Genomic DNA, 14603 nt, shown 5'->3' with positions numbered 1-14603 from the left:
GTCGTCATTCTAACCAATTATCCTGAAAGTTTGGTTTTGACAACCTTGTCAAATAATTAATTTGTGTATGTATTTTCATATTAATTAAATTAATTAATTAAGATTTGGTCATTTTTTAAAGACTCGTAGCAAAAATATTTTTTCTAACGCTTGCAGAAAGTCTCTTTTCCGCATTCGACTGCTTGCCGAACTCCCGCTTCGCGTCGTTCGGCAAACTGCAGTCGCGTGCGGAAAAGTATGACCTGCTGCACTTGTTTAGAATATAACTATTATATTTTATATAGAAAATAACAAGCCTCAAACAACAAGGGAAATCTTTTATGACGAATTACAACAAGTAGTAGATCAAGTTAGAGGGAAGATGATAATACTGGGGGTTTTAACGCTCGAATAGGTAACCAAGTAATACCCGGAATTAAGCAAAAATACAATGAAAATGTTAAAAACGAAAATGGAGAACTGATGATAAACTTCTGCACAAATAACGAACTTATACAACAACACATTTTTTGACCACAAAGACCAACACAAATATACATTCAATAACACCCGTGGACAAAGATCGATGATAGACTATGTCGTAACCAACAGAGATATACATCTATCAAAAATAATCGACGTACGCCCTCAACTCAGGACTCAGCAGATATAGGTAGCGACCATGGCCTAGTATTATGTAAAATATGAATCATTATGAAAACATCGATGAAAGCTGGCAAAAACTCAAAGGTAACATAATCGACGCTGCAACAGAATCACTTGGAGAGAGAAAAGTAACGAATACTCACATATTAAAGAAAAAAACCCCGTGGTTTAGAGAGAAAGTTAAGATAAAATGCGAAGAAAACAAGAAAACCTTTTTACAATACAGAACAAAACAAACACAACAGGCATACAATCACTACAGACGAATCAGAAACGAAACGAATACTTTAGTGAGGCAAATAAAAAGGGAGCACTGGCACAGTTTCTCAAAACAGATGGAACACGACTTCTACGAAACACAAAAAGAAGTATGGAGAATGATCAGAGGGCAAAGAAAGGAGATGAACGAATTAATAAAAGCGAAACACATTCAGAAGGAAACATGGGCAGACTACTTCCGATCTCTATTTGCTAAAGGCGACCATAATGAACCACCAACACCTGAAGTTACGACAAACGAAGAAATAAACATCGAGGAGCGAGAGGTAAAGGAAGCATTAAGAAAATTAAAAAATAGAACATCTCCAGGAGAGGACAGAATATCGAACGAACTCCTAAAGTACGGAGGACAAGATCTAACTAAACAACTATTAAAACTAATACAAAAATAATAGAACAAAACAGAATACTACAAAAATGGAGATCAAGCATCCTAATACCTCTCTTCAAAAAAGGAGACAAATCAGACCCGGAGAATTACAGAGGGATTAACTTATTAAACACAACATTAAAATTAACAACATAAGTGATAACAAACAAATTGAACGAAATTATAACATTAGCAGAAGAACAACAAGGTTTAGGTCGGTAAGGTCATGCACTGACGTTATATTTATAATGAGGCAAGTTCAAGAGAAATCGTTGGAATACAACAAACTGGCATATTTATGTTTCGTGGACCTTAAGAAAGCACTTGACAGGGTCACATTTAAGGACGTTATCCACTTGTTATACTCGAGAGAGGTACCTCTGGGAATAATTAAAACGATAGAAAACATCTACCAGAACAACACAATAAAAGTAAAAGTGGAAGATGAACTAACTGACCCAATTGAAGCCGGCAATGGGATAAGACAGGGGGATTCCTTGAGTCCTTTATTATTCAACTTGATCATGGACGAAATAGTAAAAAAAGTAAGAACTTAAAAATATACCAAATGGGAGAAAAACAACTTAAAATAATCTGCTATGCGGACGATGCAATACTAATCTCTCAAAGTGAAGATGATTTACGTCTGCTGCACCAATTCAACATAATAGCCAAAAAATTTAGCATGTTAATTTCCTCAAAAAAGACAAAATGCATGGTTATAATACCAGATCCAATAAGATCTAAATTGGAGCTGGAAGGTCAGATAATAGAACAAGTGATGGAGTTTAAATACCTAGGCATCACATTATCTAGCTACGGAAGACTCGAAACAGAAGTGGACGATCAAGTGAATAGAGCAAACAGCCGCAGGTTGCCTGAATGACACAATATGGAGAAATAAAAATATTAGAAAAGAAATTAAAGGCAGAATTTACAAAACAGTCATCCGACCAATAATGACATACGCGGCAGAAACACGACCTGACACAGAGAGGACAAAAAGATGGCTCGAAACAGCGGAGATGAAAACCCTTCGAAAAATCGATGGTAAAACTCTATGGGACAGAGCTAGAAGTACATATATACGACGGAGATGCAAGGTGGATAACATTAATAACTGGGTAAGAAAGAGAAGAATAGAATGGAATGACCACATAGGCCGAATGACAACAAATAGGGTAGTCAGGAGAGCGAGAGACGGTTCCCCAATAGGAAGACGATCAGTGGGAAGACCACGAAAACGATGGAACGACAACTTACTAGAGGCACATTGAAAACACAGACAGAGTCATGTCTATACAAAAAGAAGAAGAAGAAGAATCTTTTTTGTTGTTTTGTTGATTATTGTATCAACTTAGATGATAATCCGGATAAGAATGGCTATCAAAATTTTAATAAAACTTCAATATGCGTTTTTGGTCTATAAGATAAAAAGTAATATTTCTTCATTGGTACCTACTTGATTTTTTATGTCTATTTGGATTTTGATTTAGGTTTGCAATAGCCAATCATGGAGAGACATCATTTAAATCGCAAAATGCAGTGGCGTACTTTCGAGATGCTTCAAGCTGGAAGAAGTCAAAGAGACGTTACTGAGGTCCTCCAGGCGAACAGAAGTGTCATTAATAGTTTGTGGTTAGGGTTTCAAGAAACTGATGATGTTTCTGAACGTCATACAAGCCGTACAAGGACAACTAACCAGATGGAAGACCGTTTTATTACATTGCAGGCTTTGCCAGATCGCACTGTAACTGCATCAAAATTACAAATAAGGCTGCAGGAGACCCATCAGGTGTTTGTTAGTGGCCAAACCGTTAGAGATAGACTGCATGAAGTAGGGTTAAATGCTCGAAGACCTGTGAGAGTGCCTCTGTTATCCAGAGGAAATCGCGCTCATTGACTTCAGTGGGCACAGGAACACGAAATTGGGTTAGATGTGAGTGGGCCTTTACTTTGTTTGCACATGAGTTCCGCTTTGAATTTGCACCAGATACAAGACGGATAAGAATTTGGAGATGGTCTATCAATGCTCAATCCTACAGGAGGTTCATAGACATCAAGGCGGCAGTATAATGGTATGGAGTGGAATCACTCTTAATGGAAGAATCAATCTCGTTTGTCTGGAACGGATTCTGAATGGAACAGACTACCGCAATATTATTAATGAACTTATTGTTGTATCCTTTGCACAACAAGCTGGTACCCCATTTCAATTAATGCACGGCAATGAGCGTCCGTATACTGACAGGATCGTGCGAACATTTTTCGAAGATAATTAAATTGAGATGTTACCATGGCCTGCACAATCGCCAGATTTAAATCCAATTAAGTATGTATGGGACATATTGGGGAAGATGCATATTACAACAAAATATTGCGTTCAATACAAAACAGCAACTGTTTGAGGGCCTTTAAATGGAGTGAAACAGTATAACACATTGACGATCAATCTGATTATTAGTTTACGTAACAGCTGTAGGACAGAAATCAACAACCGTGGAGGTCATACACTATTCGCGGTGTGTAAGTACTTGGAAGGGAATTGAGAAACGATCGTGCGCGAACAGCGGAGAAATATTGCAACTTTCTTAAATAATTCATATTGTCAATTGAAATTGTCAAATTGACGTACATTTCATATCTACTGTCATTGAAGAAGAAAAATTATATGTTGCTCCACAATATCGATATGATATGCAATTATTATATACAGGTAAATTTTATTAATTGTATATTGCTTGCAGTACTGCATTTTAATAACTAATTTTATTTACTACATACAATTGTTTACGTTTTAATAACATAACCTGAAGCTTATTTTTTCTTCTTATTATTTTTTTGGACTACGGCCTTTGACAGTTATCCAGTTACCAGGACTAATATAATTGGCCAATCTAATTAAAAGTGCGAATAAAGTTGCAGAGCTTAGAAATAGGTGTCGCTTTGCCGAACTTGCACGGTCCCAATACTAACTAAACCTAAAGACTACTTTGTTGGGAGTTGATGGGCAACAAGTTAGTTTTATATTTTTATTTGTTAACATGTTTTGACTTATGGAGTTCTCTTTTATTTTTTTTAAGAGCTATTGAGATATTCTAAGAAAAAATGTTTATTTTATATTCGGGACACTTGTTTATAACTTTTTGTTTAATATTTGAAATAAGTTATTTGAAATCCTTCTGTAACCTCGCATTTTGTTTTTGTCCCCTAGATTGTTTTGATGTGTGTATTTATTCTTTTTGCAATATAGTCTTGTTCACAGCTAAAACGATGTAAAATCTTTTTTTTTCTTGATATTTTGTTGCGAATAAACCACAACTTATTAAATCAAAAATGTCGAAATTCCTTCGAAATCAAATTCTTTCAGTCGACAGTTATTTTACAAATATACAGTGTTTGTAAAAAGTAGTGTGACGGTCGAATATTTTGCGAAATGATCATCGGATCGAAAAACTGAAAAATACGTGTTCAATATATTTCAAAAATCTGATGAAAACGACGTCAAACACGACCCTACCCCTAGAGGAGTGGTGGGGGTGGTAGAATGACACCTCCAGGGGGTCGAGTGGGCGTCATTCGATAGATTTTTGAAAAATGTTAAACACGTATTTTTGGTTTGTCATTTGATAGTGTATTTCTCGAGATTTGGACCATTTCTAGAATTTACCTAGGGTCTCACGATACATCGTTGTTTCCTATTAAAGCGCCATCTATCAACAATTCGAAAAATTCTCTCGAGTAAAAATTACTTATTTTTGCATAATAAATCCATATTTATAATAAAAAAAATGGTGGTTCCTACTTAAGATTTTAAAGTTACCCACACCCTACCTCCAGGGGGGGGGGGGCGAAGTGGGGAATCGATTGAATATGTATTTTTTCAGTTTTTGATCCGATGTATATTTCGCGCGATTGATGGAAAAATACAGGAATAAAGAGACCAACGCTTATATGGTATTCATTGATCTTGAGAAAGCAGACGATAGAGTTCCTCGAGATATTCTGTGGTGGGCACTCAATAAAAAAGGAGTCCCTGGCGAATATGTAAAGATTGTGAGAGATATGTATGAGGGAGTAACGACTAGTGTTAGGACAGGTGTGGGAGAGACTGATAAATTTCAGGTGAAAGTAGGATTGCACCAAGGCTCGGTGCTTAGTCCTTATTTATTCTCATTAGTTTTGGACCAGATAACAGCGAAACTATAGGGTAGCATTCCATGGTGCCTAATGTATGCTGATGATGTAGTGTTAATAGGAAATAGTGAAAGAGACTTAGAACAAAAACTGGTACAGTGGAGACAAGCTCTGGAGGAAAAAGGTTTAAAACTTAGTAGGACAAAAACAGAGTATTTGGAATGTTCATTTAAAGATGGAGTTACTACAAATAAAATGGTATTTTTGGATGGTGAAATGATTGTGAAAAGCAATAGTTTTAAGTACCTAGGATCGGTATTACAGAGTAATGGAGAAATAGATGGAGATGCATGCAGTAGAATTAGGACTGGATGGATGAAGTGGAAAGAAGCGAGTGGTGTGTTGTGTGACAGAAAAATTCCAATGAAGCTGAAGGGAAAATTCTCTAAAACAGCCATAAGACCGGCTATGATGTACGGAACTGAATGTTGGGCAGTGAAAAAGAAAAACGAACAACGAATGCATGTGGCGGAAATGAGAATGCTTAGATGGATGAGTGGAGTGACAAAGAAGGATAACATTAGAAATGAGTATATTAGGGGAAGTCTAGGTGTGGCACCAACTGATGCCAAAATGAGAGAGCATAGGTTAAGATGGTTTGGTCATGTTCAACGTCGAGACCTTAATCACCCAATACGAAGAATAGCTGAAGTGCAGATTCCTGGAAGGAGTAGGAGAGGAAGACCAAAGAAGACCTGGGAAGAGACGATAAGGCAGGACATGTTGGTAAAGGGGATTAACATTGATATGACCCAAGATAGAATTGTGTGGAGAAATGCAATTAGGGAAGCCGACTCCGCATAGGGATAAGGCAAAGAGAATGATGATGTATATTTCGCGAGATATTCGACCATCCCGCTATTTTTGACTAACCCTATATTCTGCTTAAATAAGATATTATTTATTTTATACACGTGTTTAAGTCAGTTTAAAACAACATTCATCAACAGCCACAGCCTACAACAATATAAATTGTCTTGACAGCTTAAATTGAAGACGTAAATATTTATCACCACTTTTGTTTTCATTCAATTACAATACTCAATAAATTAAATTTCTGGCCTCTTTTAAATCGCCCTTGATTGATTTATTTTGTCAGATGTTGACTTATGTCAGCCTAACCATATGGTCGGTATTCGAATTTGGTTATGCACTTGAAAATTGCAATAAATTCGGCGCATTCGAGTATAGTTTAATTATAGCGATTCATGACAGACATACCAACATACGTAAAGCCCGACAATTACCAACAATTGAAGTGAAACGAGAGACTAAAATATTTCGGAAGAGTTCGCTACTCTTTCATGGAATGGCCAATTGTAGTCAATTTAACTCTGTGTGTGGTGAATTTGTTATTCCTTTCTCGGAATATTAGAGAGTGATTGAAACAGTAAGATAAAAGACACTTTTATTACAGGATACTTTAATAAAGTCCAATAAATCTTATTTTGAGAAATGAGTATTAGAACGAATGAGTAACGCAAGGATTGATTCTAGATGAAGGATACTCCTCAAATACATTATAAGGCAATGCAACTATGTAAATAAATGTATCAGAAGGTCTAACAACAACGTCCATCAAGTTAGCAGAACAAAGTCAGCAGAACACAGTTATTCTTATACCATAATTAAGTGTAAATAAAATGCAAATTTAATGTTCCAAGAAAAAATTTATTGCTCTTTTTTTTAAGTTATCGCATGTTCTGCTAACTTGCTAATCAAGCTAGCAGAACAGTAGTTCAAAATTTTGATAAATCATCTATAATTGAATGCCAAAGTATTCTCTGAATTAAATGCAAATTTAATGTTCCAAGAAAAAATGTATTGCTCTTTTTTTTTAAGTTATCGCATGTTCTACTACTAAAATCTACTATATTTTCTACCAGATTCTAAAATCTACTAGATCTAAAATTTACCCACTAAATCACAAGATATTCTAGTAGATCTAGTAGAAAATCTACTAAATTGGCAACCCTGAATATGGTACAAAAACTTCTATTGTGCAGTGAAAGCGAATGGCTCTAGAGTTTCTAATCGCATCTACTTTTGGTTGTAATTATTGGTAAAACTCCCACGGTTTATGAACTTGTTAATTAAATTTATTGTTGGAACATTTCATTTGCATTTAATTCAGAGAATACTGTGGTATTTTTATAGTAGTATATTTTATCAATAATTATTGAACTACTGTTCAATGTTAAAGTTGAACTACTGCTAGCTTGAAATCAAGTTGGCGGAACATGCGATAACTTAAAAAAAAGAGCAATACATTTTTTCTTGGAACATTAAATTTGCATTTAATTCAAAGAATACTCTGGTATTCAATTATAGATAATTTATCAATTTAATACCAAAAAATTGATAAATTATCTATAATTGAATACCAGTATTCTCTGAATTAAATGCAAATTTGATGTTCCAAGAAAAAATTTATTGCTCTTTTCTTTTCAAGAATATATCTTTACGTTTCAACACCTTTTGGGGGAGGGGAAGTTCTCAGTCCCACCACCTCGTGCACAGTCTTAAAAAAGTCCAGAAATAGGAAAATAGCGAATACACTCTACAAATACAAATAGCGAATGATCGATAACGAAGCGAAGGGTCAAAAATCGGGGTCCTGGGCTGCTAGTTATATAAAATAAGAGTATATAAAATAAGAGTTAAAAACTTTAATAAAAATGTTTAGAATTTTGAAACATGTTACATGGTAATTGAAATTGGATGAAACAGCTCAAATGTTCGTATTTGCAGATGACCAGTACTCAATTAAGAATCAACAATTGAAATATGTAGTTGCAATATGCGTACGATATTAAAAAATAAACCTCTTTATCAATAAGTACATTCTATTTATTTGTAAATTTATAAATACTTTGAGGTTATCATAGTTGATTGCATTTTACTAGTTATCGCCTTAAGCGTACTAAAATAAACACATCATTTTATAAATAATAATTCACGTCATTATTAATTGTTGTTTTCAAATCCTTATTAAATGACCTTTCAACAAGAATATTTTTTTATAAATAGTGTCATTTGTCATAGTGTAATCATTCAATGTTGTATGTAGACCTCCATCGAGCGCTTCCCCGGGTAGCGTATAGTGGAAGGCCTCCCAGATATGAGTGGCATCGGGAAAATCAAATACCCGGGATAGACCAGGGACCAAAACTACCATCTAACTGTCTGACCTCTGACCCAGAGTGGAGGGTTGCTAATGGTGTCGGTGTCCAGAGGATCAGCTAAAATGCACACCAGAGAAGGCATAGTGAAAGCATTCTGCTAAATATTTTTCAAGAACACTAATGGGAGCCAAAGCAGGATTTTTTAAATTTACATAAAAAAGTAAAATAGTTCACATCGACTCACAAGAGAACAATCATACACACCAAGCTATACACGAATGAAAATCTGCTAGAATCCACCGAAGATAAACTGAAAGAATGGGAAAGCAATATCAAAATATATTTTGACAGTATACGAGGAGAACCAAAAGATTGGGCGACAGTAATAAAGGACCAGAAATTCTGAATACCGAAATTAAATGCTATTAATCAACTAAAAACAAATAAGAGCCCAGGACAAGTTGGTTTAGTTCGTCCAGTTTCCAGTTCTCAATCAGCGAAGAAAACATTGAAATATTTGTCCTCTTATTCAGTCGCATTTATGATACAGAAAAGTACCTTACGACTGGCTAGAATCAATATTCAACCCACTACCGAAAAAGCCAAACCCACACTTCAACGAGTTCCGTGTGATAAGCCTTATGGTTCATGCAGTAAAAGTCCTATTAAAAGTCGAAAATAGCCAAATTTATAAAAAAAAAATTGTGAAACAATCATCGGAGACGATCAGTTTGGGTTCACAGCCGCCATAAAAAACAGTTGGTATGAAAAAGAGACGGACAATTTACTAGTTCTAGCCTAAAAATGTTACGACCAACAGAAATATATATTTATATGCTTCATAGTCTTCTAAAATATATTAATCTATATTATATCTATCTATATTATATAGTAATCTATATTTTATTCCGCAAAAAAACTTTACAACCCTCTCCCTCTGCAACTTAAATCTGGAGCAGCTTTCCCCAAATTCCGTAAAATGACAAAACTTACCTATCTGAAAAACCATATTCAGTAGAATAATTTCTTAATTAATAACTAAGAAATTACAGTACCCTTTGTACAAGTAGTACTTTTTTGAAGTTATACTTCTTTAAGCGCGATTGAGAGTAAAATTTCATAATTATGCGCGCATGCGCACACAGACAGTTTGGTATAAACGTTATACGGAATCTGATTGGGTGTTAAAATCATCTGTCAATAATAATTATTCAATATGGAGATTTTGGATAAACAAATTAATGTTGTGTATATTAGTTTTTATTGTTGTGATGGCAGAGAAAAATGCAAGTTTATAATATTGTAGTGACTTTTTAAATAGTTTTTGAAAGCGACAGGTACGTAATAATTATTGCAAATGTTTCATTATCCTAATAAAAAATTTCATAGGTAGGACCTACCTGTTTGGAAAATTTAAAAAGAACCTACTAAAATAGAATATAATGCTTTGATTTACATAATTTGATTACCATCAAAATTTCTATCAATATTCACCTAATATATTGTTTTCTTACTCTGTTTTATTGTATTCTAATATTTCTTTCAATTCTAAATAATTTCAATTCAAAATCAAAATAATTTGGTTAAATTCAGAACCGTCAAAAGTTTAATCCGTTTAGTTAGTTGTTCTTCGCACATGATAACACATGGTCTCCGTGGGTTAAAGTTTAAGGTGAATGAATTTCAATACTAACTGCACTGATAAGCGGATTCGAACCCCAATGGAAACTTTTATTTTTTTTTATACATTTTATGATTGTAAGTTTATTATATAATTGTTTTTTCAGAAAATACGTATTTAGTTAAAAAAATTTCCTACATTGTTCAGAAATCATTTGTGGCCTTTTTCAATGTGTTTGTTTGTGTGTGTTTTATTCTTTTATTATTTTAATTCTTGGCACTGTTTTAATAAAAATTTTTGAGAAGTAGTAAGTATTAAAATTAGTTTAATATTTAAATAAAATATAAATAAACTGTTTAAAGTATATTAATTTCGTTGAAATCATATAATAGAAGTATAACTTCTTACGTGCGTACAAAGTACACACACATTCTTTTTTATCTATATTTGGGTGTCATATGCAGCAGCTTAACTTTTAAACTTATTATGTTACTAGGTAGACTATGCAATTTGCAATTTATTTAAATTTTTAAATTTTGCAATTGATTGTTTCTGTTTTAATTTATTATTATTATTTTTTTTAATTATATTGACGATTTATGTAATTTTAGTAAATTGAATTGTTATTGTTTTGTTTTCTTGACTTTTTATAAGCTTTGTCGATAAAACTGTACAATTTTCCATGACAATAAAGCATATTTCTATTCTATTGTAATCGACTCATCGATAGGACCAACTCGGTTTATGAACAATTTGGTATGAATATAAACGTTAAGAAAACCAAATGACGCCAAACCGAAAAAACCAAAATATACCTCGACTGCTATGTGATTCTCGAATAAACCTCAAAATTCGATTATGCTTATCAACATGCTACGTCTGGTCAACTCTACTTATGCAGTTGAAACGAGGACCCTTAAAACATCAACCGTAAATAAATTGGAGACCTTTTAAATGTGGATCTACCAAAGAATGCTCAAGATTTCATGGACATCGCATACCTCAAACGAAGAAGTGATGCTTAGAATAAGTAGTAGAATAAGTGATGCTTAGAAATAATAGGTACCAGTATGCTTCACTAATAGTGAAAGAAAAGATAGAGGGACAGAGAGGACCATGAAGGAAAATACTATCGTAGCTAAGAAACATCCGACAATAGACACGGCTAAATTTTGAACAGCTAATAAGATGAGCTGAGGACAGAGAAGAGTTTGAAATTGTAGTAGCCAACCCCTACTGAGGAGAGGACACTTTAAGAAGAAGAAGAATGAATGTACCAATAATTAAAAAAACTACCTTTAAATAATTTAGATTAGAAAAAACTACATATTTGTCTATTTGATCAGACTTGGGTAATAAGAATATCATTTAAGAGTTTTCTTAAAAAAAACAATACAAAACTCCATTAAATTATGATGAATAAATGTCAGTCATTTTGATGACTACATGGTAAAACTGTTCAAGAACCGATTTAAATTAATACAGAAATGTCAAAATAGGAAAATTCCACTCATATTTTCTTTCCAATAACCATTTTTTTAAGAAATAACCCGGAATCTTACAATTACATTAAGAAACTTTTCTCTAATCCAACCACTCATCAGCACCAGCACTATCCTTCTAATGAGCATCTGAGCGACCCCTAACAAGAAAATTGTAAACACAACACCTCACCTTCTAACTTCCCCCCAAAAGTTCCTGCACCTTTACCCTACTACCTCCACGGCCAGGACTCCCAAAGTAATTAGCACATTAACAACGTTAGCCGCCGTTTTAGGAAGATACGTCGAGAAGATTTCAATTTATTTGCAATTACAACAGTCCAGAAGATGCGTTAATCCTCAGATCATATTAATACGCTGCTATATATTCAACATGCATACGCCTTTATACATGGAAATCGCCAGCAAAGACAATAAAATCGTCAGAAATCAAATTGACTATATCCTAATAAAGCACAGATATCGAAACTCAATTCAGGCAGTAAAGGCATATGCAGGAGCGGACGTATCTTCTGATCAGTCTTCTTATTGCTAGGTTTCAACTTCAACTAAAAAACACGCAAAAAAGCCGCAACAACAATAAACTTAACATACAGAAACTAAAGTCAGAAGAAACAAAAGAAAATCTGAAACACGAAATCAACACAAATCTAGACAGAAATCCAGGAAATAATTGCAACGTAGAACAGCAGTGGCAATTCTTCAAAACCTCTATATTAGAGCCAAGTAAGAAAGTACTTACAATAACCAAATGTAAGAAAGAAGAATGGATGACGGAGGAAATTCTAGAGTTGGTGAATGAAAGAAGAAAAAACAAAACCATCAATAAGATCCGCTATAAACAGCTTCAAAACCAAATAAGAAGGAAAATTAGGGATACTAAAGAAACCTACTTCTCTAAAAAATGTAAAGAAATAGAAGAACTGCAAAACAGATATGACATCTTCAACCTACACAAAAAAGTCAAAGAACTAGCCGGAATAGGAAATAGAAGAACCTCAAATATATTGCTCGACAAAAATGGAAATATTATAATGGAGACAGAACGAAAACTACGGCGATGGAAAGAATACTTCGAGGAACTATTTCATGATCAAAGAGAAGCCAGTACATCCGTAGATAGCCAAACCGGAGATGTGGGCCCAGAGACAACCAAATCAGAGGTTAGTCAGGCAATATACTCTATGAAAACCAATCAATCTGCTGGTCCAGATGAATTACCTAGCGAGCTGATAAAGTTGGTCAACGAGAAAAACCTGGACATAATACTGTTCAACGCTATCTATACTACGAGAATCATTCCTAGAGAAATGTTGACATCAGCATTTGTGTGTTTGCCAAAGATTGCAGTGACTACCGAACCATAAGCTTAATGTCACATACCTTCAAAATTCTGTAGAAAATTATCCACGCCAGTGGATAATTTTCCATGCCAGTGGATTATATTAGTGACACTCAATATGGGTTCCGGAATGGTATGGGTACCAGAGAGGCATTATTCTCCTTCAACGTGCTGACACAGAGATGTTTGGATGATAACCGTCCTCTTTACGTCTGTTTTATAGACTACAATAAAGCGTTTGATAAAGTAAAACATGATCGACTCATGGAAATTCTGAAAACTAAAACATAGATGAAAGAGATTTAAGACTAATAACACACCTCTATTACAATCAGCGAGCAATAGTAAGAATTGAAGAAGAAACATCTGAAGAAATGGAAATAAAGAGAGAGTCAGGGAAGGCTGCATACTATCACCTCTATTATTTAACGCTTATTCTGAAGAGGTAATGCGAGAAACTCTGGAAGATGAAACAGTCGGCATAAGAGTAAATAGAGTCTTAGTTAACAACATCAGATATGCAGATGATACAGTAATAATAGCCGATAGTTTACAAGACCTAAAAAGACTCATGAGTAAAATATTAAGGTGTAGTAGGAAGTACGGACTCTCTCTCAATATCAAAAAGACGAAGTTTATGAAAATTAGTAAAAACAACCATAATAATAACGAAATCTTGATAGTAGAGGGCCAGCAGATCGAAAGAGTAAAAAAGTACACTTACTTAGGAACACTTATAGCAGAAAATAATGACTTCACTGCAGAAATCAAAGTCAAAATCTAAAAAGCACGTTCTAATTTTATGAAAATGAAATAGGTCCTATGTAGCAAAGATTTAACATTAGCTCTTAAAGTACGCCTAACAAAATGTTACGTATACAGTGTACTATACTATGGAGTGGAATCATGGACGTTAAATGTAGAGACAATGAGACGACTTAACGCCTTTGAAATGTGGACCTATAGAAGAATTATGAGGGTTTCCTGGGTAGATAGAGCTACGAACAACGAAGTACTGAGAAGAATAGGTAAAGAGAAGAAAGTTGAACTTACAATAATTAAAGAAAGAAAACTACAGTATCTCGGACATGTGATGCGGGGCGAGAAGTATGGCACCTAAGACTGATAATGCAAGGAAAGATAGATGGCAGAAGAAGCATCGGAAGAAGACGAATTTCATGGCTGAACAACCTGCGAGAATGGTTTGAATGCAGCTCAAAACAACTATTTAGAGCTACTGCCTCAAAAATTAAAATAGTTATGATGATTGCCAACCTCCGTAGCGGAGATGGCACCTGAAGAAGAAGAAGAAGACATATTCAACAAGTTGGTGTATGGTATAGAAAGCTGGACCCTTACAGAGACAGTAGTGAAAAAATTGGAGACCTTTGAGATGTGGATCTATCAATGAATATTGCGTACAGTACAAGTTGGGTTGATCGAATTAGAAATTAAAAAGTTTTGCATGGAATGAAAAAGAGCACAGAAATATTAAAAAAATAAAAATTTGAAAGTTATAATA

At 34.2% G+C, this 14603-nt stretch overlaps 1 protein-coding gene across 1 annotated transcript in view; it reads right to left on the bottom strand.

Annotated features, from left to right (window-relative positions):
- LOC126886749 (pleiotrophin-like) overlaps window positions 1–8213 on the bottom strand; it is a 379849-nt gene extending 371636 nt beyond the window's left edge. Inside the window, exon 1 of the mRNA XM_050653766.1 lies at window positions 8196–8213. The gene's annotated coding sequence lies outside the window, so the exon portion shown is untranslated. The remainder of the gene's footprint in view (window positions 1–8195) is intronic.
- Between the last annotated feature and the right edge of the window lie 6390 nt (window positions 8214–14603).

This window comes from Diabrotica virgifera, chromosome 6 (assembly GCF_917563875.1).
Source record: "Diabrotica virgifera virgifera chromosome 6, PGI_DIABVI_V3a".
NCBI classification, from domain to species: domain Eukaryota; kingdom Metazoa; phylum Arthropoda; class Insecta; order Coleoptera; family Chrysomelidae; genus Diabrotica; species Diabrotica virgifera.
This window is presented reverse-complemented; position numbering and strand designations above follow the sequence as displayed.